Genomic DNA, 25,363 nt, shown 5'->3' on the forward strand with positions numbered 1-25,363 from the left:
CATTACTCTTTACTTTTAAAATTGTTTATTTTTAATTTTTGTCGGCACAAAGTAGGTAAATATATGTATAGGGTATATGAGATACTTTGATACAGGCATGCAATGCATAATAATCACCTCACAGTAAATGGGATCTTCATCCCTCGAGCATTTATCCTTTGTAGTACAAACAATGTAATTATACATTTTTACTTATTTTTAAATGTAAAAATAAATTATTACTGACTGTAGTCCTCTTGTTGTGATATCAAATAGTAGGTCTTATTCACTCTTTCTAACTACTGTTTGCACCCATTAACCATTCCCTCTTTACCCCCACTCACCCACAACCATTCCCAATCTCTGGTAACCATTCATCTACTCTATATCTTCATGAGTTCAAATGTTTTAAGTTTTAGCTCCCACAAATAAGTGAGAACATGCAAAGTTTGTCTTTCTGTGTCTGGCTTACTTCACTTAACAAAATGACCTCAAGTTTCATCTATGTTTTTGCAAATGACAGGATATCATTTTTAATGGTTGAATAGTACTCCATTGTGTGGTGCCTGAGAGAGTTCCATAATAGAATAAAAATGGTTTACATAGAATCTTGCTACCTGGGAATATAAGGAGGAGTTACTGATAAGCAGGGGGCCTCTTTCCTAGGACTAATTCTAATTCTGTGAGGAGCTGCTAGTTTCTAAAATGTCTGATAGCTCTCACGAACTGCTTGTCTTGTGAATGCCATTTCCAACGTAAACAAACATCTTGTTTAAAAGCCACTGCTCTATTTAAAGAAGCGTCAGGAAAGTCTTTACTTTTAAGTTATTTGGGTAAAGTATTTTTTTTTGTAACGAATTACTTTTCTCTCTGAGTTCTCCAAATTTCAGATCGTGACTTTATGACAATATAGGTATTTGCATAAGTTCAATAAGCGTCTTTTAAAACAGAACAATTGAAAACACTGGTTATTTTACCAAGGCTTTAACTAAAATAGCATATTTTTAGGTAAAGTTCCATCACAGCCAACTTAAAACGAGCCTATATGGCCAATGAATTCTTGCTGCATTTTATGCAAATAATCAGGCCAAGCATAATAAGCCTATAACACAGAAATGGGTCTTAATATAATTTCTCTTTAGTAGAAAAGAAAGGGGCTAAATAAATTGTTTCATAAGGAAAAGTGTAACACTTGATACACGATTTCGACACTAACTTTGTTTCTTTATGTGCAGATTATATCATGAATTATTTCTTGGCTACAATAATCCTTTAGAGTGTACCAGATTATAATTTTTCTTCATATTTTTAGTTGGCACCCTATTGAAATAGGTTCCTTTGTCTGTTCTAACACAAAAATTAGTCTTATAATTGTCAAAGTATAAATGTTATTCATCTCTCTTTGTTTTACTTCCAAGGAAATCAAAATCACGGTATTCTGAAGACCAGATTTTATTCTCCTTCATTTGCCATCCCACTGGACGCAGATCTGTTTCCCTGTGAATGTTCTGCTGCTAAAACTATACACACAGCCTCTCTCTAGGCCCGGGGACTGTCATAGACGAGGCGGGCACATGAGATTGTAAGGGCTGGTTTTGAGGTATAAAATTAGGTCATGGTCAAACCCTCCAAATCAAGAAGGGGTACAAAGATGCCTAAGCTGCCTGTAAAACAAATTTAGTTGCCTTTTAAACTATTATGTGTCACTTTTGCATCCACTCCAACCATAAAGAATTTTCTGCTTAGTATAGAATTAAAGGAAAATATTTACTAACAGGATAAAATACCTTGTAACAAAACCTACTGGGTATAAAACTCCTAGTTATAAGTTGTAAAGATAAATCTATCTATATATTAATTATTTTTCAGAACAATGCTTATGTTTTGTACAGCAAATTGCTTTAAGTCTGTAACTAAAACAAAGTTTACACATAGCTCAACACATAGAAGTTAAAAATAAGTCAGTCTGGTAATGTTGCCTTTCGGTTTTGTTTGCTGAGTTTTTTTCTTAAAATAATTTTAGGAGGTAATGAATGCCTGTCCACAACCTTTTATATCTGGCCTAGAACAATTAATTGATTATAAGTCTTTGACTCTTAAGGCCCTCAGCCACAGGGAGTCCTACCAAGGGACAGGATGGATGCAGGGCAGGCAGCCACGCCACCCAGGCAACACTATGGAACAAAATAAAGATTTGCTGGCCTTTGATGTTTCTCTGGCAAATCTTGGCCAGAAGGGGGAAAATGTAAACCAAAAATAAAATTTTAAGGCCTCCCCAAACATTTGAATAAACTTCCTCCTGGGCCGGGGCTCTTAAATTTTAACCTGAAAGACTGTTTCAGGCCATGAAGGGAAGTGGGGGTCAGACATGCCTCATTATACCTCCCTGCCATTAACATCAACAGCTCTGATAAAAAACCTTTTACTAGCTATTCTTTCTGAAGCCTGCTACCTGGAGGCTTCACTTGCATGATAAAACTTTGGACTCCACAACCTCTTATTACAACACTGGCATTCCTCTCTATTTATCCCAGGTCTTTAGACAAACTCAACCAATTATCAACCAGAAAATATTTAAATTTACCTATAGCCTAGAGGCCCCCACTTCGAATTGTCCCACCTTTCTGGAGCAAACAAATGTATTTCTCAAATATATTCGATTGATGTCTCATGCCTCCCTAAAATGTATAAAATCAAGTTGCACCCCAATGAGCTTGGGTACATGTTCTCAGGACCTCCTGAGGGCTGTCTCATGGGTCATGGTTACTTACATTTCGCTCAGAATAAATGTCTTCAAATATTAAAAAAATAGTACTCCATTGTGTGTATGTACTGCATTTTCTTTATACATTCAGCTGTCGATGGGCTCATCAGTTGTTTCCAAATCTTAGCTATTGTGAACAGTGCTGCAACAAACATGGGAGTGCAGATATGCTTTTGATATACTGATTTCCCTTTTTTGGGGTATACACCCAGCAGTGAGATTCCCAGATCATACAGTAGTTGTGTTTTTTAGTTTATTGAGGAACCTCCAAACTGTTCTCCATATAGTTAGTACTAATTTACATGCCTAACAATAATGTCTGAGAGTTCCCTTTTCTCCACATACTTGCCAGCACTTGTTAATGCCTGACTATTAGATAAAAGCTATTTTAACTGGGGTGAGATGATATCTCATTGTAGTTTTGATTTGCATTTCTCTGATGATCAATGATGTTGAGCACCTTTTCTTATGCCTGTTTGCCACTTGTATGTCTTCTTCTGACAAATGTCTATTCCAATCTTTTGCCCATTTTTAATTGAATTGTTAGATTTTTGTTCCATAGAATTGCTTGAGATCCTTATATATTCTGGTTATTAATTCCTTGACAGATGGTGATATGATGTGGCTCTGCATCCCCACCCAAATCTCATCTTGAATTGTAATCCTCAAGTGTTAAGGGAGGGACCTGGTAGGAGCTGATTGGATCATTGGGGTGGTTTACCCCATGCTGTTCTCGTGATAGTGAGGGAGTTCTCACAAGATCTTATGGTTTAAAAGTGTCAGTTTCCCCTGCACTCTCTCTCTTGCCATCATGTGAGACATGCCTTACTTCCTCTTTGCCTTCCATCGTGATTATAAGTTTCCTGAGGCCTCTCCAGACATGCTGAACTGTAAGTCAATTAAACCTCTTTTGTTTATGAATTACCCAGTCTCAGGTAGTATCTTTATAGCAGTGTGAAAACAGACTAATACAGATGAGTAGTTTGGAAATATTTTCTCCTATTCAATAGGCTGCCTCTTCACTTTGTTGATTGATTCCTTTGCTGTACAGAAGCTTTTTAAATTGAAGTGATCCCATTTATCCATTTTTGCTTGATTGTCTCTGCCTCTGGGGTATTACTCAAGAAATTTTTGCCCAGACTAATGTCCTAGAGAGGTTTAACAATTTTTTAATAGCAATTTTATAGTTTTACATCTTAGATTTAAATCATTTATATATTTATTTGATTTTTGTATGTGGTGAGAAAGAGGCTCTACTTTTGTGTGTGTGTGTGTGTATGTGTGTGTGTGCACACATAAGAATATCCAGTTTTCCCCGTAACTTTTATCAAAGAGACTATCTTTTCCTCAGTGTATGTTCTTGGTACCTTTGTGGAGAGTGAGTTCACTATAGATATGTGGATTTGTTTCTGTGTTATTTATTCTCTTCTATTGGTCAATAATATGGTTTGGCTGTGTCCCCACCCGAATCTCATCTTGAATTGTACTCCCATAATTCCCACATATCGTGGGAGGGACCCAGTCGGAGATAACTGAATCATGGGGGCAGATTCCCCCATACTTTTCTCGTGGTAGTGAAAAAGTCTCACAAAATCTGATGGTTTTATTAGGGGTTTCTATTTTTGCATCTTCCTCATTCTCTCTTTGCCTGCAGCCATTCATGTAAGACAGGACTTGCTCCTCCTTGCCTTCTGCCATCATTATGAGGCTTCCTCAGCCACATGGAACTGTAAGTTCAATTAAACCTCTTTTGTAAATTGCCCAGTCTCAAGTATGTCTTGATCAGCAGCATGATAGCAAATGGATACAGGTAACAGTAAAGGGGGGCGTTGCTGAAAAGATACCTGAAAATGTGGAAGTGACTTTGGAACTGAGTAGCAGGCAGAGGTTCGAACAGTTTGGAGGGCTCAGAAGAAGACAGAAAAAGGTGGAAAAGTTTGGAACTTCCTAGAGACTTGTTGAATGGCTTTGCCGAAAATGCTTATAGTGATATGGACAATAAGGTTCAGGCTGAGATGGTCTCAGATGAAGATGAGGAACTTGTTGGGAAGTGGAGCAAAAGTGACTCTTGTTATGTCTTAGCAAAGAGACTGGCAATATTTTGCCCGTGCCCTGGAGATTTGTGAAACTTTGAACTTGAAAGAAATGATTTAAGGTATCAAGTGGGTGAAATTTCTAAGCAACAAAGCATTCAAGTGGTGACTTGGGTGCTATTAAAAGCATTCAGTTTTAAAAGGGAAACAGAGCATAAAAGTATGAAAAATTTGCAGTCTGATAATGCAATGGAAAAGAAAATCCCATTTTCGAAGGAGAGTTTCAAGCTGGCTACAGAAATTTGCATAAGTAACGAGAAGGCAAATGTTAATCCCCAAGACAATGGAGATACATCAGAGGGATATGTCAGAGGTGTTCATGGCAGCCCTTTCCATCACAGGCCTGGAGGTCTAGGAGGAAAAGTGGTTTCGTGGGCCAGGCCCAGGTTCCCCAAGCTGTGTGCAGCTTAGGGACTTGGTGCCCTGTGTCCTAGCTGCTCCAGCCATGGCTGAAAGGGGCCAACATAGAGTTTGGGCCATGGCTTCAGATGGTGCAAGCCCCAAGCTTGAGCCTGTGGGTGCACAGAAGTCAAGAATTGAGGTTTGGGAACCTCCACCTAGATTTCAGAAGATGTATGGAAATGCTTGGATGCCCAGACAGAAGTTTGCTGCAAGGGCGGACTTCTCCTGGAGAACCTCTGCTAGGGCAGTGCGGAAAAGAAATGTGTGGTTGGATCCCCCACACAGAGTCCCCACGGGGCACCACCTAGTGGAGCTGTGAGAAGAGTGCCACCGTCCTCCAGACCCCAGAATATTAGATCCACTGACAGCCTGGAAAAGCTGCAGACACTCAATGCCAGCCCATGAAAGCAGCCAGGAAAGAAGCTGTGCCTTGCAAAGCCACAGAGGCCGAGCTGCCCAAGACCATGGGAACCCACTTCTTGCATTAGCATGACCTGGATGTGAGACATGGAGTCAAAGGAGATCATTTTAGAGCTTTAAGATTTGACTTCCCCACTGCATTTAGGACTTGCATGGGCCCTTTAGCCCCCTTATTTTGGCCAATTTCTCCCATTTGGAATAGTTGTATTTACCCAGTGTCTGCACCCCCATTGTATCTAGGAAGTAACTAACCTGCTTTTGGTTTTACAGGCTCATAGGCGGAAGAGACTTACTTTTTCTTAGATGAGACTTTGGACTGTGGACTTTTGAGTTAATGCTGAAATGAGTTAAGATTTGGGGGACTGTTGGGAAGGCACAGTTGGTTTTGAAATGTGAAGATGTGAGATTTGGGAGGGGGGAGGGGTGGAATGATATGGTTTGGTTGTGTCCCCATCCAAATCTCATCTTGAATTGTATTCCCATAATTGCCACATGTTGTGGGAGGGACCCATTGAGAGATAACTGAATCATGGGGGCAGTTTCCCCCATACTGTTCTCATGGTATGAGATCACAGGATCTGATGGCTTTACCAGGGATTTCCACTTTTGCATCTTCCTCCTCTCTTTGCCTGCTGCCATCCATGTAAGATAAGACTTGCTCCTCCTTGCCTTCTGCCATGATCGTGAGGCTTCCCCAGCCACATGGAACTGTGAGTTCAATTAAATCTCTTTCTTTTGTAAATTGCCTAGTCTCGGATATGTCTTTATCAGCCATTTACAAACAGACTAATGAAGTCAGTGTGTCTGTTTTTATGCCAGTACTATGCTCTTGTTGTTACTATAGCTCTGTATAACTACTTCTAACTATAACTACTATAGTTAGAAGTCAGGTAATGTGATTCCTCCAATTTTGGGGTTTTTATTTGTGCTCAGAATAGCTTTGACTATTCTGTGTCTTTTGGGGTTCCGTATACATTTTAGGATAGTTGATTCTATCTCTGTGAAGAATGTCATAGGTATTTTGATTGGGATTGCATTAAACCTGCAGGTTGCTTAGGGTAGTATGGACATTTTAACATTATTGATTCTTCCAATCTATAAACATAAACTAACTTTACAGTTTTTTGCATCCTCTTGAATTTATTCCATCAGTATTTTATAGTTTTCATTATAGAGATCTTTAACTTCTTTAAGTTAAATCCTAGATATTTAATTTGCTTTTTGGGTATTGTAATTGAAATTACATTTTAATTATTTTTCTTAATATTCACTGTTGACATATAGAAATGCTACCGATTTTCCTATGTTGATTTTATGTACAACTTTGCTGAATTCATTTATCAGTTCTAATAGTTTTCTGGCTGAATTTCTAGGTTTTACTGAATATAAGACCATATCATCTGCAAACAAGGATAATTTGACTTCTTTCTTAACAAGTTGGATGCACTTTATATCTTTCTCTTGTCTAATTTATCTAGCTAGAATGTCCAGTATTATGTTGAATTACAGTGGTGACAGTGGGCATCCTTGTCCTGTTCCAATTCTTTGAGGAAAGGTTTTCCATTTTTCCCCATTCGCGATGATACTAGCTGTAGACCTGTCATATGGCTTTTATTATGTTGATGTATGTTCCTTCTGTATCTAGTTTTTTTAGTGTTTTCATAATGAAGGGAGGTTCTCAACCTCCCAACCTCAAGTGATCTGCCCACCTCAGCCTCCCAAAGTGCTGGGATTACAGGCGAGAGCCACCGCGCCCAGCCCAGTGAAGGGATGTTGAATATTATTAAATGCTTTTCCAGCATCAATTGAAATAATCACATGGATTTTGTTCTTCATTCTGTGAATATGATGTATTACTTGATTATTTTGTGTATGTCAATCTCACCTTGCATTCCTGGGATAAATCCCACTTGATGGATGATCTTTGTAATGTCTCATAGAATTTGGTTTACTAGTATTTTGTTATTATTTTTTCATCAATATTCATCAGAGATATTGTCCTGTACTTTTATTTTTTCATGTGTCTTTGTCTGGTTTTGATACTGAGGTAATACTGGCTTTATAGAATGAGTTTGGAAGTATACTTTTCTCCTCTATTTTTGAAATAGTTTGAGTAAGATTGGTATTAGTTTTACTTTAAATGTTTGGTAGAATTCAGCAGTGAAACCATTGAATCTTGGGCTTTTCTTTACTGGGTGACTTTTAACACAATTTTGTTGTTGTCACTTGTTATTGGTCTCTTCAAGTTTAAATTTCTCTGTGGTCCAAACTTGGTAGGTTGTATATGTCTAGAAATTTGTCCATTTCCTCTAGATCATCCAACTTATTGGTATATAGTTGCTCATAGTAACCACTAATTATACTTTTAATTTCTGTGGTATTGGCTGTAATCTCTCCTTTTTTACTGTTGATCTTATTTGGATTTTCTCTCATTTTCTCTTAGTTATTGTGGCTAAAGTTTTGTCAATTTCATTTATCTTTTAGGAAAACTTTTTCTTTCTTTGATTTTTGTATTGCTTCCTAGTTTTAATTTCATCTATTTTTGCTCTGATCTTTATTTTTTCTACTACTAACCATGAATTTAGTTTGCTCTTGCTCTTCTAGTTCTTTAAGATGCATCATTAGGTTATTTATTTGCAGTTTTACTTCTTTTTTTAATGTGGGCACTTAAAATCATAAATTTATCTTGTAGTTCTGCTTTTGCTGTATTACATAAGTTTTGGTATGCTGTGTTTCCACTAGCATTTGTTTCAATAAATTTTTCTGTTTTCTTCTTAATTTCTTCTTTGAGTCACTTGCCATTCAGGAGCATATTGTTTAATTATCATGTGTTTGTATAGTTTCCAAAATTACTCTTGTTATTGATTTCTAGTTTTATTCCATTGTTGTCAGAAAAGATGTTTGCTTTTGTTTCAATTTTTTGAATGTTTTAAGACTTGTTTTGTGACATAACATATGGGCTATCTTTGAGAATAATCCATACGCTGAAGAAAAAAATGAGTATTCCGTAGCTCTTCAATGACATGTTCTGTAATCATCTATTAAATCCATCTGGGCTATAGAGGACATTCGGTCTAATGTTTCTTTATTGATTTTCTGTCTGGAAGATCTGTCAAATGCTAAAAGTTGGGTGTTGAATTTTCTAGATATTATTTGATTTCGGTCTCTGTCTTTAGTTCTAACAATATTTGCTTTATATATCTGGGTGCTCCAGTGTTTGGTGCATATACTTTTACAATTTTGATGTCCTCTTGCTATGTTGACACCTTCATTACATAATGACCTTCTTTGTCTCTTTATACATTTTTGTCTTAAAGTTTTTTTTTTGTTTGTGTTATGAGTATAACTACACATGCTCTTTTATGGTTTCCATTGCCATTGAATATCTTTTTCATCTCTTTATTTTCAGTTTATATTTGTCTTTATCGGAGAAGTGTGTTTCCAGTAGGCAACAAATCACTGAATCTTGTATTTTTATCCATTTTATGTCTTTTTATTTGAGGGTTCAGTTAATTTACATTAAATATTATTGAGAAGTAAGAACTTCCTCCTGCCATTTAGTTATTTGTTTTCTGATGATTTTGTCACCTTCTCTTCTTTTTTCTCTTCCTGTCTTCCTTTTAGTGAAGGTAATTTTCTTTTGTGGTATGACAATTTAATTTCTTGCTTTTCATTTTTTTGAGTATGCATTTTTTTTTATTTGTGGTTACCATAAGTCCTGCAAATAATGTCTTATAACCTATTATTTTAAAGTGATGGCAACTCAACACTGATTGCATAAACATCCTAACAAACAAGCAAAATAAAAAACTTATAAAAACCTTACTCTTTAACTTCACCTACCCCCCATTTATAAGTTTTTGTTTTTTCCATTTGTATCTTATTGTACTGCCTATGTCTTGAAAAGTTGTAGTATTATTTTTGACTGGTTATTCTGTTAGTCTTTCTACTTGAGATATGAATAGATTACACATCACAATTACAGTGTTATTATATTTGGTGATTTTCTATGTACTTACTATTTCCAATGAGTTTTATACCTTCAGATGATTTATTATTTCTGATTAATGTAATTCTATTTCAGACTGAAAAACTCTCTTTAGCATTTCCTGTAAGTCATATCTGGTGTTTATGAAATCCCTCAAATTTTCTTTGTCTGGAAAGCCTTTTTTTCTCTTTCATGTTTGAAGAATATTTTTACCAGATATACTATTCCAGGGTAAAAGTTTGTTGTTTGTTTGTTTGTTTTTTCTTGCTTCAGCACTTTAAATATGTCATGCCAATCTCTCCTGGCCTATAGGGTGTCCACTGGAATGTCTGCTTGCAGACATAATGGAGCTCCATTGTATGTAATTTTTTTCTTTTCTCTTGCTGCTTTTAGAAACCTTTCTTTATCTTTGACTTTTGGGAGTTTGATTATTAAATCCCTTGAGGTAGTCTTTTTGTGTTAAATCTGCTTGGTGTTCTGTAACCTTTTTGTATTTGGATACCAATATCTTTCTCTAGATTTGGGAAGATATCTGTTACCATCACTTTGAGTAAACTTTCAACCCATATCTCTTTCTCTACCTCCTTTTTAAGGCCAATAACTCCTAGATTTGCCATTTTGAGGCTATTTTCTAGATATTGTAGACATGCTTTATTGTTTTTTATTTTTGTTTTACCTCCTCTGACTTTATTTTCAAATAGCCTGTTTTCAATTTCACTAATTCTTCTTCTGCTTGATCAATTTTGCTATTAAGAGCCTCTGACACATTAGTCAGTATGTCAGTTGCATTTTTCAACCTTAGAATTTCTGCTTGATGCTTTTTAATTATTTCAATTTCTTTGTTACATTTATCTGATATAACTAAATTTCTTCTTGGTATTATATTGGGTTTCCTTGAGTTTCCTCGAAACAGCTATTTTGAATTATCCGTTTGAAATGTCACATATCTCTATTTATCCAGGGTTGGTCTCTGATGCTTTGTTTAGTTCCTTTGGTGAGGTCATGATGACTGTCTTGATGCTTGTGGATGTTCACCAGTGTCTGAGCATTGAAGAGTTTGGTATTTATCATAGGCTTCACAGTGTAGAGTTGTTTTTGTTTATCTCTTCTGAGAAGGCTTTCCAGATATTCAAAGGGACTTGGGCCTCAAGCTCAATAATTCAGTGGTTCTTGTAGATTCATAGAGGTACCGCCTTGATGTTCTTGGATAAGATGCAGAAGAATTATCTGGATTATAGGGAGATACTCTTGTCCTCTTTCCTCACTTTCTCCCAAACAATCTCTTTGTGTGCTACGCTGCTTGGAGCTGGGTGTGGGTTACCATACACACCACTGTCACCACCATGACTGGGATTGTGCTGCGTCAAACCTGAAGACAGCACAGCACTGGGTCTCACCCAAGGCCCACTGTTAGCACTACCTGGCTGCTGACTATGTTCACTCAAGACCCTAAGTCTCTACAACCAGCAAATGGGGAAGCCAGCCAAATTTCTGTCCTTCCTTTCAGAATGGCAAGTTCCCCCAGGCCCCATGCAGGTCTAGAAATTTTGTCTGGGAGCCAGGGATTGGATTCAAAAACCTTAGAAATCTCCCTGGTGTTCTATTCCTTTGCAGTTATGCTGGCTCTCAAATCACAAGACAAAATCCTTCCTGCTCTTTTCTCCCCTTTTTCCAGGCACAGGAGCCTCTCCCAGTGGCCCTCACCACCACCAGCACACGGGGAATTTGCCAGGCAACCACTACTGCTCACTTAACATTCCAAGGGCTCTTCACTCAGCTTGTGGTGAATGCCGCCAGGCCTGGGATTCACTCTACAGTGAAATAATCACCCCTGAGTCCCAGGGAATGTCCAGAAATACTGCTCAGGAGCCTAGGCCTGGACTTGGAGACTGCAAAAGCCCACTTAGCATTCTACCCCACTGGGGCTGAGCTGGTAGGTACCTAAGGTGCAAGACAAAGTTCCCTTCACTTTTCTCTCTGATTTTCTCATGCAGAAGAAGTCTTTCACTATAACCAACATAGCCTGAAATGTGCTGGGTTTTACCTGAATCCAGCACATCTCGGCCTCACTAAAGACCCATGGCATACTACCTGGGTATCACTCTTGGTTATTCAGGCCCCAAGGGCTCTTAAATCAGCAGATGGTGAATTCTGCAAGGACCAGGTAATTTTCTTCAAGTCAGTGGGTTACCTTCTGGTCCCAGGTGTGTCTAGAAATGTCTTCTTGGAGGTAGGGCCTAGAATGGGGACCTCATGAATCTGCCCAGTACCAGTACCCTATCCTATTGTGTCTGTGATCCAAGATGCAAGACAAAGTCCTCTTTACCCTTTCCTCTCCTTTCCTCAAGCAGAAGGAAGAAGTCACTTTTGTTGGTGTAAGCTGTGCTGCCTGGGGTTGGGAAAGAGGTGTCACAAGCATTTCTTTAGCCTCTCTATACCTAGGTCATGTCCCATCATAGTCTGCTGACTCTAAATCCAGACCAGCACTAGGACATGCCTAGTAATTGCAGTCCTTGTGTCTTTGACTGCCTTTCAAGTTTACCTTGGACCCCAGAGCCCTTTATCCCACAGTGGCAAGGCTTGCTGAGAAATTCAAGTTTCTATCTCTGAGATAGATAATTCCCCTCTGGCAGGACTGATCCAAATGCTCCCTCCATGAGTGAGTGCTGGCTGAATCCAGCATGGCTTTGCTCTCTGCTGTGACAAGGCAGCACTGAGTTCAATGCCAATTCCTCCGGTCATTGTGTTCTCTCTCCCACAAGTGCACAGATTCTCTCTGCGTTCCACGTGGTCCTTGCTAAAGGATGGGGGAGGTGTAGCATCAGTGACCCAAGACTGTCTTTCCTACCCTCTTCAGAGTCTCTTTCAGCAATAGAAAGTTAAAACTGGGTGCTCTGATTGCTCGCTTGATTTTTGCTTCTTATGATGATGCATTTCTGTGTAGTTGTTAAAATTTGGTGTTCAAGAAAGAGTGGATGATAAGTGGAGGCTTCTATTCAGCCATCTTGCTCTGCCCTGTGCTTCTTACTTTGACACTGTATTCTTCAGTTCTCACATTGCTATAAAGGAATGCCCGAGACTGGGTAATTTATAAAGAAAAGAGGTTTAATTGGCTCATGATTCCACAGTCTGTACAGGAAGTGTCACAGCATCTGCTCAGCTTCTGGGGAGGCCTCAGGAAACTTACAATCATGACAGAAGGCACATGGGGAGCCAGCACTTGACATGGCTGGAGTAGGAAGACGGCTGGGGAAAGTGCCACACACTTTTAAATAACCAAATCTCATGAGAACTTATTCACGATCACAAGAACAGCACCAAGGGAGAAATCTGTCCCCATAATTCAACACCTCCCACCAGCTTCAAACTCCTACATTGGGGATTACAATTCGACATGAGATTTAGGTGGCAACATAGATCCAAACCATATCAGACACAAAAGATCAACAGAAGTCAAGCTAACTCTTATTTTCTTCTTACTTATTGTCTCTGAATTATAACTTCTCAAGAATAGAGAAAGGGCAAGGATTAATTACAAATTTTGGCTCAAACATCACATTATGATAGCTGAGCTGAGCATAAAGAAAGTAACTTAAAATATTATTTTTCAACTCCAGCTGGGAAGCAGTCTCATACAGAATAAGATTTTTCTATGATATCTGATATAATTTACCACTCTATTTTGCCTGAAAATGGTCTCTTGTTTTAGGCTTCCTTGATAACACACTGTTCTGGTTTTTTTTTCCTACATTTGACCATTTGGGGAAGGTTTCTTTCTTGACTGTTTGCCGTATTTTTTTTCTGTTCAACGCAAGTGTTCTTTAGGGTTTTATCTTCAATTCCCGTCTCACTCAATATAATGTCCCCTGATAAATTCATTTACTATTAATGTTTCAACCACCAATATGCTGACATTCAGAAATCCTTAACCCTTTCTACCCCCAGATCTGTTTCCTAATATTCAGACAAAAAAGAAAAACCTGCAATTTGACATTTCATACTTGAATATACCACAGGCTTTTCAAGGTTAGTATGTCAAAAAGTAATCTCATCATCACAACATCCTCCCTAATAGGTCTTATGTTTTCCTGTCTCTCACATCCTCATTCATGTTTCTACTATCTTAGGTCAGAAACTTCAGAGTCATTCCAAATTTTTTTTTACCTCAACCCCTGCTCAGACACCTGAGTCAACATCCTTCCCCTTGCTTATACCTTCCCTTTTTCACTCCCAATGCCTTAGGCTAGGCCTATATATTATTTTGCAGAGATGATTGCAATAATTTCCTAACTTGTCTTTTAGATTCAATTTTACACCTATCCAATCCAATCTTTATATCTTCTTAGAAGTAATCTATATACAATGTACATCTGACAATGTCATTTTCCACTTAAACCCTTTAATGACACCATTCATAAAGCTTCTTCTAATCTAACTCTAAGGTAAAAATAACCATCCTCTTCATTAAAATCTCTACTATATTTGTGCTCTTTTGCTGTTTTTATTGTAAGCCTGTAATTATTTTTTGTTTCCACTTGTTTACATGAGTTGGGAACTTTTAACTCAGAGAGTGATTTTATTTTTTTGTGATTCCTCTGCATTGGAAATTGAAGTAATTAGATAATTCAAAGATTTTTGTGAGAAAATAAATTAATTCAATGAAAATAAACTAACATAAAACCCACAAGCATGCCAGTTATTTTACACTAAATCAAGCATATTAAAATGACTAGTTTTTCTGTTTTTATACCCCTCCAAATATGATGCTGGTTACAGAGAACCTGAGAAAACATATTAGTAGAAAGTGAGGACAAAGAAGTTGAAGATAATTTTAGAAAATGAGATATAAATAAATAAATAAGAATAAAATGAAATCAGAACATACTTAAGCCAGGCTCCCTTTACCAGCCTGATCAGATCCTCACAATCAAACAAATTGAGAGGATAACACTCATCTTTCGGGTGTAAATTCCACTTTTATTTGAGTTATTCAAATGATCCAAGCTGAAACCTGTGTTTGGCTTAAACTGGTAATACAGTCAGCCACTCCCTTTCATTTGAGAAAACACTAGGGAAGAGCGAATTACAATCAATCATTCTTTTTTATTCGCTTATGATAATTAGTGATTTTCTTAGAAATGTATTTAAATGTATTTTAAATGTAAACAATAACATGTTCTCAGATTAACTCAAATGAAATATTAGATTCCCACTGTAATGCCAAACTGTTTCCTTCTAGCTTTCTAAGGCAAACATGAGCTTAGCCAATATGTTGTCACTTAAAATAATTTATTAAACTAGGCCAGGCGTGGTATGGCTCACACCTGTAATCCCAGCACTTTAGGAGGCCGAGGCGGGTGGATCACAAGGTCAGGAGATCGAGACCATCCTGGCTAACACGGTGAAACCCCGTCTCTACTAAAAATACAAAAAATTAGCAGGGCATGGTGGCACATACCTGTAGTCCCAGCTACTTGGGAGGCTGAGGCAGGAGAATCTCTTGAACCCAGAAGGCGGAGGTTGCAGTGAGCTGAGATCGCACCATTGCACTCTAGCCTGGGCGACAGAGTGAGACTCTGTCTCAGAAAATAATAATAATAATAATTTATTAAACTAAGATATTTTGAAGGCTCTAAGATGCTCGATTAATTCTAATTATATTAGTGTGTTATCTCCAAATTATAACTTTTTTAAGAGACATGTTCTTTCTCATTCAGGCTGGAGTGCAGTGGTACAATCATAGTTCACTGTAATCCCAAACTTCTGGGCTCAAGCCACCATGCCTGGATAATTTTTTAAAGACAGGGTCTCACTATGTTGCTCAAGTTGGTCTTGAACTCCTAACCTCAAGTGATATTTCCACCTCCAGCTCCCAAAACCTGGGATTACAGGTGTGGGCTGCTGCACCCAGCCCCCAAATTATAATTATTAGAACAGTGTCAATATCCCAGAATGTTTTCTTTTTTAACTTTTATTTTAGGTTCAGTGGTGCATGTGCAGGTTTGTTACATAGGTAAACTGCATGTCATGAAGGTTTGTTGCACAAATTATTTTGTCACGCAGATAACAAGCATAGGACCACATGGGCGTTTTTTCTGATCCCCTCCTTCCTCTCACTCTACACCCTCAAGTAGGTCCCAGTTTCTGTTGTTCCCCTCTTCGTGTCTGTATGTTCTCATTGTTTACCCCCCAATTATAAGTGAGAACATGTGGTATTTGGTTTTCTGTAGCTGCATTAAAATAATAGTTTGCTTAAAATAATGGCCACCAGTTCTATCCATGTTGCTGCAAAGGACATGATCTCATTCCTTTCAACGTCTGCATAATATTTCTTTTATATATATATACGTGTATATATATGTGTGTGTATATATATATACATTTTCTTTAGTCTTCCATTGATAGGCATTAAGTCAATTCCATGTCTTTGCTATTATAAACAGGGCTGCAATGAACATATGCGTGCATGTGTCATTAAGGTAGGATGATTTATATTCCTTTGGGTATATAGCCAATAATGGGATTGCCGGGTCAAGTGGTAATTCTGTTTTAAGTTCTTTGAAAAATCGCCACTTTGCTTTCCACAGTGGCTGAACTAGTTTACACTCCCAGCAGCAGTGTATAAGTGTTCGCTTTTCAGTGCAACCTCGGCAGCATCTTGCTTGCACCTTGCCTGGGGCCTACTTGAGGATGGAGTATGGGAGGAGAGAGAGAATCAGAAAAAATACTTATCTGGTCCTATGCTTATTACCTGGGGGACAAAATGGTCTGTCCACCACACCCCCGTGGCACATAGTTTATGTATGTAACAAACCCCCACACACACCCCTGAACCTAAAATAAAAGTTAAAAAATAAAACTTTATGGACATATTGACATCTTTCTAGTAATTATAATTTGGGGGCTAGGTGTAGTAGCCCACACCTGTAATCCCAGAACATTCACTGGCCAAGGTGGGAGGTTCACTTGAGGTCAGTTCTCTTTTGACCTCCTAGTAATAGCCATTCTGGCTGGTGTGAGATGGTATCTCATTGTGGTTTTGATTTGCATTTCTCTAATCATTAGTGATGTTAAGCATTTTTTTTTTCATATGCTTTTTGGCCCAGTATGTCATCTTTTGAAAACTGTCTGTTCTTGTCCTTTGCCCAGTTTTTAATGGGGCTGTTTGTTTTTGGCTTGTACATTTGTTTATAGAATGTTTTATTAAAAGGTCACTTTTATTTCTTGTATTTTATATTCTAGCTTGCTATTTTTTTTTTTTTTTGTCTTTTGGGGACTTGTATGCATACAGTAGTAACTCCATGGCATTTTTTTTTAAGCCTAAGCTTTAGTGGATACTGAATAATGCTTAGGAAGGAATGAAAACTGGGATAAAGAAAGAAAAGACTGGAGAAAGACTTTTTTTAAAGTTTCCAATGGAATATGGCAATGGAGATGTCCAGTTGCAAGCTGAACATGCTTGGTTTGGAATTCTGTAGTGAGGTTATGACTATAGATAGAAACTTTGGAGTTACAGGCATAAAACTACAGCTATGAACATGCCTGATATTATCCAGAAAGAGCCTATGGAGTCTAAAAAGCAGGTGGTGAGTATAGGTTCCTGAATATCATGAACATTTTAGGATTATTCACACTGAAGAACCTGTAAAGGGAGTAAGAGGAAATAGCCATAATGATAGAGGAAAACAAGGAGAAAGGAGTATCATAGAAATTGAGGAAGGACAATCTCACGAAGACAGTGGGCCACAGTCCAAAATATCAAAGAGAGATGAAGTAAGATAGGGAAAGCAAAGTGACTGGAGCCTTCGGAAATACTGATAGCATTGATAAATTGGGAAGACAGGGTCTTCTATTTCAAGGGAATGGAAGGGGTCGTTGAGAAGCCAGATGTTTGTAATTTGGGGACAATGGGCAGTAAATAAACAGAGGCAGTAAATAACTACAGACTACTATTATGATGACTCTCAGCTATAAATAAAATGGCATGATGACTAGAGAGACTTATATTATTGACAAAGAATATACAGATGATATCTGATGGAACAAGTTTCTTAGGAGACAGAAGAAACAGAAGGGGAGAAATTTGTCATGTGGAGAAGAAGGGAGCCCTCTTCCATTGAGTTATGAGTGAGGAAGTAAAAGATATGTGGACATGAAGATACACAGTACGGGAAAAGTAAGGAAGTTGTACTAATTCTCGACTTACGGCTTCCATTTTCTCAGTGAAGTGAGAGGCTAAATCTGCTAACACCGAAAGAGAAAGTGGAATGTTAGGAGATTTGAGGTAAAAAAAAATATAAGTCTGGAGTGGACATTGAAGAGCAACGTAAAGGAATCTGAGATCTCTGTCTTCATGGTGACTAAAAATTATTGGACAATAATTAACACCCTACCACAACGTGGAAACTATAAATTTATTGTAACTTCATATAATGATTGTGCAACACTCTTTCAATATCCAGATCAAATGGTTCTTCCACAGTGAAAATTCCTCTGATCCAAAAAAGCACCGTTTAGCAGTCCTTATTTATGGCACCGCTATACCTATGATGTATCTCTATAATTGCACTTAGAATAATATATAATGAATATAAATTATTTGTGCTACATGCTGCCCTCCATCCATATATTGAGCTTCTTAAAGGCATGTCTGTATTTTGGGATATCTCAACAAATGTTTGTTGAATGAATAAATAAGTAATCAATAATCCTCTTGAGGTAGTGCATGTCCAAATGTGTATTTACAATGTTATTACTAATATATCTTTCTCAAAATACCTTCCCAGAAACTGTTCCAGCCCAGGTACCCTGACTATATAGCTTAGCTTTGTCAGAATGTGCTCAGTGCAATCAGAAGGAGAGTGAAATTTTGGTAGACAGCAAAGTAGATTAGTCTCAGATGTTCAAATTTCTGGTTTGGAAACTCAGAAAAGAACCATGTATTATAAACATGAGATTGTAGTACAAAGATAAATCTCTACATAATTTTTAAATGAAAACCTCTTTTTTCACATTTTATTTTAAGAAAATTAATTTTCTATTATACATCTTACTGGTCAATCTATTAAAACCCATAACCAAAAACAATAAACGATTACTTTTAAAAGAGACTTATCCTTGATTTTTTTTTTTTTTTAGAAAACATCACATTGTGATAGTTTCTCAAATGAACAATGAGCAAAGATAGTTCTTTCAGCCTCAAGGAAATGGACAGCAGCTCAATCCGTGTGATCTCACTCATTAGGCTGAATGTTAGCTGCCTTTGGAAAAAATATGCCAGGTTTGAATGATGTGGGGTATAATAAAGTTTTATCATGAAAATAATTTTAACCCAAATTAGGTCATTTATATATTTTAATAGCAGTTTAAATATACTCATTCACATTGTGCAGATTATGGTCGCTCTTCTCTCACAACTATTTTGCAACCTTGTTTAGCATATGTGACTGATAGTGGGTGAATTGATTTTTCAAGGATAAGTTAGTAGGATCTTTCCGTAAAAATCCAGGTGATGATGGAAAAATTATTTTTAAAAAAGCACACCGATATTGTCCATGTTGACAGTTATATCTATTATTTTATGCTAAAAGATTCTTTAGCAGCCTAGTGATTAAAAAGCTTGGTTTTTGTTAAAAGTAGTTTCAAATTAATTATTTATTGTACTTACCAGTCCCTTTCAGCTGATGATATACTGCTAAATTAATATTTCACGTAAATTCTGCACTGAAATTTTTAAGAATAAGTCATTCATCCTGTATCAGATCTCATGGGTGTCTATTATTTTTAGGACAACTCTTACCTTATTATCTACCCACCTTTCATTATATGCATACTTTCTGGAAGTTCCACTTAGAATATGAATAATCTTCCATTTTCAAACATATAACAGAGAATATTGTTAGGGCTGTCTTATATGACAGGAAAGGAAAAACTTACATACTTTGACATTTAGCTTCCTGTAATATTGTACCCTATTAAAGAGCATTGAAATGCTATTTATGTTCTGAGTTTCAGCTATACTTTTGCTTATGAAGTTATCTTTCCCCAAACATTCCAGTTTGTTCTTCAATGGAAAAATGCAAAAAATGTGTTTGAAGATATGCATCATGTTACCTATTGGGAGGGTAAAAGAAAGCTTCAGTCAGAAACAAAAGAGGGTGGCTTATGGAAAGGTTTTTCCCTAAAATTATTGCATGTAATTAACTGTGAGCAAGCTTGAAGATTCATACATTACGAGTAGAACAAACAGGTTTTCCTTATTTTACCATCCATCATTCATTCATTCATATAACAGGTATTTGTGAGCACCTACTGTGTGTCTGGCATTGTTACTGGCACTGCAGAAATATCAGTAAACAAATAGGCAAAAACCTTTGCCCTCATGGATCTTACATACTTGGGGAAGATGGAATGTAAACAAAATAAATAAGTAAATTATGAAGCATATTAGAAGGTAATAAGCATTAAGAAACAAAAATAAGCAGACAAGAGGAGGTGAGGAAACATAATTTTATATAGTATCATCAGGGAAAAATTCACTGAGATGGTGCCATTTGAACAAAGATCAGGAAACAATGAAGTGAAAAATATGGTTATCTTGGGGAAGATAATTTCAACCAGAAGGAAAGGAGATGCAACAGCTCTAAGCTTGCCTCTTTCCAACAGCAAAGAGGATCATATTGATGAAGTGGAGTGAGCAAAAATGTTGGAGAAGCTGCAGTCAAAGGAGTAAGGGGTTCAGTTGTATAGAAGCTTGATTTGGCCCTTACCTTTACTGAGATGGAAGTCATTGGAGAATTCTTAGCAGAAGAACAACATGATCTGACACAGCACAAAGGATAAAAGTAAGATTTAGCAAATCTTACTAGCTAAGGAAGATTTCTCTTTGTTTGCCAGCTTCAGTGGGATCTCTACTTCTTTTCAGTAAAATTGGAATCTCTGTTAATGCCTCTGTTGGGATTACCACTATTTTTTTCTCCCATTGCTTCTTTGTAATTGTATATTATACTGTAGATTAGCAGGGTAGACAAATTAACTACAAATGCCTAAGAACACACTGCTAAAATCATTAATTCAAACTTCGAAATGATAAGCAAAATGGACATTATAATGTTCATTACTGTGTGGTCACATGCTTTTACAGAATGCAGCTATGTATAGAATAGAATTCAGTTTTTCTTCAAACTTTTGACTCTCCAGAAATGGAACATAAACAGTCAATTAACACAGTCGAAAAAGAGTAGATTTTGTATATTAATTACATGCATTATATACTCTATTCTTACAATAAAGTAAGCTGGAGAAAAAAGGTTAGTAAGAGAATCATAAGGAAGAGAAAATGTATTTACTATTCATTAAGCAGAAGTGGATCATCATAAAGGTCTGCAACATAAATGTCTGCATACTCACCTTGAGTAGGCTGACAAGGAGGAAGAACAAGATGGGTTGGTCTTGCTGTCTCAGAAGGGGCAGAGGTGGAAAGGTGGAAGAGGCAGAAGGGGAGGCAGGAGATGCAGGCACACTCTGTGTACATTTACAGAAATATGTCATAATTTCTTTCTGAATTTTTCACTTTTTCATTTCTCTAGGAGTTTTTCTATACAGTACCGATTCTCCTTCCATTATTTGCTTTAGTTTCACTGGCCATATCATAGAAAGGGCAATGTCATAAAAGAAGTCAAATGCAATCTTGAATCATTGGAACCTTTCTGCCAGATTGCCTTATGTCAATTTCTTTTCTGGCCCTGTTTCTATGTCTTCTTCTTCATTGTCTGGCACTGGTTTGGAAGCACTAATCTCCATCAAGTCATTTTCTTTTAATTTGTCTGGTGTGGGGTCTATGAGCTCTAGAGTTTCTCCAAGCCCCATATCTTCAAAGCCTAAACCCCCCTAAACACATTTTTTTTTAACATATTCACAATATCTTTCATGATTTCCTTGGTTAGCTCTGTTGTAAGTCCTGTAAAGTAATGCACGACATCTGAAAACAGTTTTCTCCAGCAGAAATTTATTGTTTTGGACTTGATGGCTTTCATGTCTCTTTCTATAACAATAATGGCATCTTCAATGGTGTAATTCTTCCAGGCTAGCATGATGTTGTCTGTATCCAGGTTCTCTTTCATAGTGTTCACAATCCTTTCCATAGATAATCACGTGTAATTAGCCTTAAAGGTCCCTATGAGCCCTGATCTAGAGGCTGAGCTTGACATATTGCATCTGGGGGAAGGAGACCACTTCAACACCTTTGGTGTTGAATTCACGGGGTTTCAAGTATTCAGGGACATTGTCCAATATCAAAAGAACTTTAAAAGGCAGTGTCTTACTGTAGAATACTTCCTGAGTTCAGAGACTAAGCATGGAAGGAATCAATTCAAAAACAGGGTTCTCATTGTCCAGGCCTTCCTACTGTACAACCCAAAAGACTGGCAGCTGGTGCTTATATTTTCTCTTTAAGGCTTAGAGGTCAGCAGCTTTATCGATAAAGGCAGTCCTGATCATAAACCCGACTGCATTTGCACAAAACAGTAGAGTTAGTCTATCCATTCCTGCCTTACATCCTGGTGCTTGATTCTCCTCCTTAGTAATAAATATCTTTGGTGGCATTTTTTTCAAGAACAGGGCACTTTTCTGCATTATAAATCTGCTCAGTTAGTTATCTCTTCTCCTCACTGTTTTTTTTAATGGCATCTAGGAATTTGTCTGTTGCTTCTTGATTGGCAGAAGCTGCGTCTTCTGTTATTGTTACATATTTTCATCCATACTTCTTTCTAAATTTATCAAACCTTCCTTTGCTGGCATTAAATACTTCAGCTTCCGATTCTTCATTTTCCTTTTGCTTTAAATTGTCATATAATGACTTTGCTTTTTCTCAAATTACATCAAATTTTGTAGGTCTGCCTTTTTTAGTAACAATTCCGCACCCACATAAAAGCTGCATTTTCAGTGCAAGACAAAAAGATATTTCACAAAATGTGAAAGGTTTTCACATCTGCTGGGATACCAGTAACAATGGCTTCATGTGTTTCTTTTTCTTTTTTTACAGTGCTCCTTATGCTGGATCCATTTACCTTTAAATGGCAGGCCACCGCAGCTGCAGACCTCAATCTACGGTACATATCAAGCAAATCAACTTTTTCTGGTAATACAATAACTTTTTTCTGCTTCTTGGTAGCACTTCCAGCATCAACAGTGGCACATCATATGAATCCCATGTTGTTACTCAAACACGGTGTTACACTAAACATGATGAAAATATGCAAGAACCATGAGAAATCCCTTTTTACTGTGACGCACAATTTACTGAGGAGACAAGCTGCTCATGTGGAGATGATCAGCAGCACAGGGCATTTTAAGTGAATGCTGACAATACGAGCTCACTGCGAGAGCAACAGAAGGTGGCTATGAAATTGTAGTAGTGCACTACATACTACAGTTAATTTTATGGAGTTGTGATTTAATAACATATCTTTATGTTTGTCTACTTTCAACTGCGAATGACACTGTGTAAGGTCTGTAAGTGGTTGTATGAATAAGTTTTGATGTATTTTAACTTTTTATAACAGATTTGTGTGTATTTTATGGTGATAAATAATAAAATAGACAAGTATCTAGGTATTTTATGCATTTACAACATACATAACTTTTTGTTATTTTTTTCTATATGTCTAAGATATGTGGCTTGTCTGTGAGTTTTTTCAAATTGTTGCAAATCTCCAAAATATATTCCAATGTATTTATTGAAAAAATCTGTAGGTAAGTGGATCTGCACAGGTCAAAACCATATTGTTCAAAGGCCAACTGTATACCAGGGTTGATTTTACAAAAGTTAAGAAAGAAGAGAAAGATCTAGTAAAATAATTAAAAGAAGAAAAAGGAAGAGATCTGTGTTAGAGACCAACAAAGTCCTTAATAGAAACATTTTAGGGGTTGGTTTTCCTGAGACATCACTTTTGCTATTCTAGCCTCTGGTGAACAAAATCCAGTGTGCCAAAACACTCGTGTTAAAGTAGATTACTCTATCATACATTTATTAGTTACTTTAATTTAAATCTTAAATAAAAGAGGTATACATGCCGCTAATTAATTGATGGTGCAGATATCTCAAGACTCAATATACAAGTCTGAACAATTATATTTGGCAATTAGTGCCAGGTAGACAGACATGGATAGGTAAACAGTTAAGTCTACCAAGTTAGCAGCTCCTTTCAACTTCCTTGCTCTTTCTAATGAAGTCACTTTCTTTAGCAATTTTGCTCACTGTTCTTCTCAGGTTTCGATACGCATGGCTAAAAATTTACTATCAAAACTTCTTCATTGTACTACTAGGTTTCTGGTTTTTTGAATTTTTAAGAGTAATTTTAAGAGTGTTCCCTTAAAATGAATCAATAATCATATAACACCAGAAAATCTGACAAGCTATGAGGAAGATTCTGTAGAAGATCCTTAACTATGCATCCAAATTCACATACAACCCAGTACATTGTGGTGGTGATGGGTATGACCTTAAGCTTTGAAGTCAGACAGATGTGGATTTGAATCCAGGCTCCAACAGTTACTTTGTGACCCTGGACATTTAACCTCTATTTTACACAACCATAAAACAGGGATGGCAATATATAGGGCCTATATATATTTTTGCAATTTGTATTAAGGGAAATGTATATAAAGTCCCAGGCAGGTAGAGTTAGTAATTATTATTAATGTTATGATTATTTCACCAGAAGATTAAATTCCACCGGCTTGTAATAGCATATATTGTTTTCTATTCAGGGCCCACTTAAAGTGCTTTGTGATCTTGAAGAGTTTCAAATAGTACCTGGAACATTATATGTGCTAAGTGCTAGTTAAGTGTCTGTTAAATAAATTAATTAAATAAGCTTCTTTTTAAAGAAAGGGTTTGGAGATTAAGGAGAATACCTAAACGTCTTTCTCTTCTATTATCACTGTAAAATACTTACCTAGTATTGTCAATGGGCTATGAAAAGGGGTCTGGCTCTTATCGCCTATTTATTCTTTTTTTTTTTTTTTTTTTTTTTTGAGACAGAGTTTTGCTCTTGTTGCCCAGCCTGGAGTGCAATGGCGCGATCTCGGCTTGCCACAACCTCTGCCTCCTGAATTCAAGTGATTCTTCTGCCTCAGCCTCCTGAGTAGCTGGGATTACAGGCATGCACCACCACGCCTGGCTTATTTCGTAATTATAGTAGAGATGGAGTTTCTCCACGTTGGTCAGGCTGCTTTTGAACTCCTGACCTCAGGTGATCCATCCGCCTTGGCCTCCCAAAGTGCTGGGATTACTTGCCTCAAACCTTTGGCCTGGGCTTCTTGATTATACACTTGATATGGTTTGGCTGTGTCCCCACCAAAATCTCATTCTGAATTGCAGTTCCCATAATCCCCACATGTCATAGGAGGGACCAGATGGAGATAATTGAGTCGTGGGATCGGTTTGCCCCATCCTGTTCTCATGGTAGTGAGTGAGTTGTCACAAGATCTGATGGTTTTATAAGGGGCTCACCCCTTTGCTGGACACTCATTTCTCTCTCCTGCCACCATGTGAAGAAGGATGTGTTTGCTTCCCCTTCCAGCATAATTGTAAGTTTCCTGAGGCCTCCCCAGCCTTGTGGAATGGTGAGTCAATTAAATCTCTTTCCTTTATAATTACCCAGTCTCAGGCAGTTCTTTATAGCAGTGTGAGAACAGACTAATACAATACTACCA

Source organism: Gorilla gorilla, chromosome X (genome assembly GCF_029281585.2).
Source record: "Gorilla gorilla gorilla isolate KB3781 chromosome X, NHGRI_mGorGor1-v2.1_pri, whole genome shotgun sequence".
Classification (NCBI taxonomy): Eukaryota; Metazoa; Chordata; class Mammalia; order Primates; family Hominidae; genus Gorilla; species Gorilla gorilla.